Source organism: Furipterus horrens, unplaced genomic scaffold (assembly GCF_987537825.1).
Source record: "Furipterus horrens unplaced genomic scaffold, mFurHor1.1.pri manual_scaffold_1, whole genome shotgun sequence".
Classification (NCBI taxonomy): Eukaryota; Metazoa; Chordata; class Mammalia; order Chiroptera; family Furipteridae; genus Furipterus; species Furipterus horrens.
Window position 1 is genome coordinate 106,026,465 of NW_028327171.1, and position 4,601 is coordinate 106,031,065.

General features: G+C 46.2%; 1 pseudogene; it reads left to right on the top strand.

Moving 5' to 3' along the window:
• The first annotated feature begins 1,441 nt into the window (after nt 1–1,441).
• On the top strand, nt 1,442–3,929 carry LOC150021636 (chloride intracellular channel protein 1-like; annotated as a pseudogene).
• Nucleotides 3,930–4,601: the final 672 nt, after the last annotated feature.

A 4,601-nucleotide genomic window follows, 5' to 3' on the forward strand; every position in this document is an offset into this window, starting at 1 on the left:
GTAATTGAATTAAAAAGGGTGATTTGGAGACTACATTAGACTGTTGGTGTTAACGACTGCAAATTGACCTGAAATCTTTCCTTCATCTATTACTTCTTGCCATGAATTTTCTCTTGAATGGACTAATTAATAAACTTCTCTAAGTAGTCAATCTTTCATAGGAAATAATTAACAGAACTTTGTGACTTACCCTAGCCAGTTATAATGTTCCCTCTCCTAATCAAGTACACTACACAGGACTCCTTAAAATGCTGAGTTCTTGAGGCTTTCATAGTTCAAGTGCCAAAATTTCCCACTTGAGTAAGCTATTTGGAGAATCTATTCCCCCAGCTAGAAAATAGAGTTGGTATTGCCCTCCTTACAGTTGTGAGGTTTTAAATTGAATGTTTAAAGGACCTGACCTCATGACTGGTTCAATAAATGTTAGTTTCTGTTTCCTTCCAAAGTACTTTTTAAAAACGCACTCATACAAACATTTATTCAACAGTTGCTGTTTCGCATACTGTGGTAAGTGCTGGGGAGGAACGTTGAATTTAGTCATTGAAAAAAGTTATAGACTTCTGGCCAAGATGGAGGCCTAGACAGACATGCTGTGTCTCCCTCCACAATTAAGAAGGAATACAACTACCTCAAAACTAGAGACAACTAGAAGTTCCTGTATGTAAATCAAGCTGCATGGAAGTCCAACAAACAATGATATAAAGAAGAAATACTCATCCAGACAGGTAGGAGGGGTGGAGCCAGGGCAGAGAGGATGCAATGTGGCAGCAGCAGCAGTGGTGGCAGCGACAGCGGCAGCAGCAGACTGGCAGAAAGCACAGTGACACATTTTAAAAACTAGGGAGGGACACCTAGGGAGCACTCCCAGCACCAGACCAAACCATGTAGCTATGGTTCCAATGCTGTGGAAAATAAAGCCTCATTGCTTCTGACTGTGCAAACCAGTGGGGTTGGGGTGGAGGAAGAAACTGATGGTCTCTCAGCAGAGTCTGCTTGTTTAAAGGGCCCTCAGAGTCCTAGAACGTTTGCAGACCCACACACACTGGGAACGACGGCCAGGGCAACAGCTAGAGAGGTGCCAGTCTGATATGGAAGTGGAAGAGGTGTCTGGAAAGGGGGCGAGCTTTGAGCAAGCGGCATTGTTCCCTCAGGCCCCTCCCCCACCTATAGGCCACAGCGTGGTGAAGTGGGTCGCCCTGTACTGACGAATACCTAAGGCTCCACCCCTTATAACATAACATGTGCAACAGTTCTACCTAAGACATAGAGGCAGGCAAACACAGGAGCCTGTCAAGATGAGGAGACAGGGAAGTATGACCCAAAACGGGGAATGGATGAAGGTTCCAGTAGGAGAACTAAGCAATGAGGAGATAGCCAACCTAACAGATACAGAGTTCAAAACACTAGTGATAAAGATGCTCACAGGGTCCCCGTCGCAACCATGGCTGAAGAACAGCCACAGGTCGAATTGTTTGTGAAGGCTGCCAGAGATGGGGCCAAGATTGGGAACCGCCCCTTTTCCCAGAGACTATTCATGGTGCTCTGGGTCAAGGAAGTCACTTTCTTTTTTTTTTTTTTTTTTTTAAGATTTAATGTGTTTTATTGATTAAAATATTACATTTGTGCCACTTTCCCTTCCCTCTGCTCCCCTCCACCCGGTGGCCCCCTCCCTCCAGTTGTCCCCCCCTTTTAGATTATGTCCATTAGTTGTGCTTACAGTTCCTCCCAACCTCTCTCCGTCTTTTCCATTCCCTCCTACCATGATCTCCAATTCCTATATCATCTCCCTCCCTCTCCCCACTCTCCCTCCCTGTTGACCTCCCCCCACTATATTTCCCTTACCCACAGTTCCTTTTCCACTCTCGTTGCCTGTTTCGTTTGCCTTTGTTTCATCTCCCTAGCTTCTGTTTTTTAAACCAGTCCCTTTAACTTCTCATATAACAGTGGTTTGGATCTAATGAACTCTTTCAGTTTTATTTTGTCCTGGAAACACTTTCTCTGTCCTTCTATTCTGAATGACAATTTCGCTGGATAGAGTATTCGTGGTTGTAGGTTTTGGATTTTCATTACTTTGAATATTTCTTGCCAGTTCCTTCTTGTCTGTAGGGTTTCCCTTGAGAAGTCAGCTGATAGTCTAATTGGGACCCCTTTGTACATAATTCTTTTCTTCTCTCTTGCTGCTTTTAAGATTCTCTCTTTATCTTTAATTTTTGACATTTTGATTATAATGTGTCTTGGAGTGGTTCTCCCTGGGTCCAGTCTCTTGGGAACTCTCCTTGCTTCTTGGACCTGCAAGTCTATTCCCTTCCCCAAGTCTGGGAAGTTCTCCTTTATTATATTTTCACTCAATTTTTCAAGTTCTAGTTCATCTTCCTCATTCTCTGGCAAACCAATGATTCTTATGTTGGGCCTTTTATAGCTGTCCCAGAGGTTTCTGATCCTCTCATTGTTGCTTGCCATTTCCTCTCGCTGCATTGGTTGACTGCTAGTTCCTTCTCCATATTCCAGTTTGTTGAAATGGACTCTGGATTCCTCACCATCTGTCTCATATGTGGTTTTGTTCCTTTCGTTATGAAAGTTTTTCGCTTCTTTCATATCTTTTTCCTGCTCTTTTGTGAATTCTGTAAGCCACCTGATAACAATGGCCCAGAACTGAGCCTCTGACAGGTTTCTTATCTGTTCATCTGTCAGGTTCTCTATCTGCTGTCTGGTGAGCTGCACCACCGGGATCTCTATATTTGTCTGCCACATTTTGACAGATGCGTTTTGTTTTCCTGGGCCGGCTGTCGGGGGCAGGGGGCAGTGCCTGCGTACGCGTCACAAATCAGCGACCGGCAGGCGCGCGACCTATTTCGCAGCCCTGTGGTGCTTTCTGTGGGGGCGGGGGTCCAAGATGGATTCACACAGTTATTCAGCTAGGAGACCGGGATCCGTCCTCCCGCCTCCCTGGGCCTCACTGTTCAAGGCGATGCTGCGGCTGCTCCCCAGCGCCGGAGTCGCGCAGGAGTCGCGCAGGAGTCGCGCAGGCCAGGGGCTTGATTGGAGTCGCGCACGCCAGGGGTTTGAATGCCTCCAGGATTTTTCGCCGCCCCGCCCCGCCGCTCCGCAAACAGCTTTGCCTTCTTTAACTCTTACCTGCCCAAATGGCACCGCTGGTTTATAACTTCATATGTTGGGCTTCCGTGTAGCTTTATTTTCTGGAATTTCTAGTTATCCTTTGTTTTGAAGTAGTTGTATTCCACTATAGTTGTAGAGGGAGACCTAGCGTGTCCGTCTAAGCCTCCATCTTGGCCAGAAGCCCAAGGAAGTCACTTTCAATGTCACCACCGTTGACACCAAGAAGCGAACTGAGACAGTACAGAAGCTGTGCCCAGGAGGGCAGCTCCCATTTCTGCTGTATGGCACTGAAGTTCACATAGACACCATCAAGATCGAGGAATTTCTGGAGGCAGAGCTGTGCCCCCCCCCCCAGGTACCCCAAGCTGGCAGCTCTGAACCCTGAATCAAACACAGCTGGCCTGGACATATTTGCCAAATTTTCTGCCTATGTCAAGAATTCAAACCCGGCACTCAGTGATAATCTGGAGAAAGGGCTCCTGAAAGCCCTGAAAGTTTTAGACAATTATTTGACAACCGCCCTCCCAGAAGAAGTGGATGAGACCAGTGCTGAAGATGAGGGCATCTCTCAGGGGAAGTTTCTGGATGGAAATGAGCTCACTCTGGCTGACTGCAACCTGGTGCCAAAGCTCCACATAGTACAGGTGGTGTGTAAGAAGTACCGTGGGATTCTCTATCCCTGAGGTGTTCCGGGGGATGCATCGGTACTTCCGCAATGCCTATTCGCGGGAAGAGTTCGCCTCCACCTGTCCAGATGAGGAGATCGAGCTGGCCTATGAGCAAGTGGCCAAGGCCCTCAAATAAGCTCCTCCTGGGGCTCCCTCATGCCCCAGACACCCCCTGGTGGTTTCCACTTGTCTAGCCAATGGACACACTCCAAAATGTCCAGTGGGAAGTGAATTCTAGAGCACTTGTGCAGGACTGCCTGGGGAATGAGGAAAAGAATTGGGGGATCTGGGCGAGATTTTTATTGTGGGTGGGGTGGGATGGGTAGGAAAATGTATTTCAATAATAAAACACAGAATGGAAAAAAAAAGATGCTCACAGGCTTGACAGATATGCTTAAATACAGCAAACGCATAAGGGAAGAAGTGAAGGCTATGCTAAATGAAACAAAGGAAACCAATGGTGAAGGGAAGGAAACTAGGGTTCAAATCAATGATTTGGAACATAAGGAAGAAATAAACAGTCAACCAGTACAGAATGAGAAAACAAGAATTGAAAAAAAGTGAGAGGCTTAGGAACCCCTGGGACAAATTTAAATGTGCCAACATCCAAATCATAGGGGTGCCAGAAGGAGAAGAGGAAGAGCAAGAAATTAAAAGTTTAAGTGAAAAGATAATGAAGGAAAACTTCCCAAATTTGGTGAAGGAAATAGACATACAAGTCCAGGAAGCACAGAGAGTCCCAAACAAGTTAGACACAAAGAGGACCACACCAAGACACATCATAATTAAAATGCCAAAGGTTAAAGATAAAGAGAG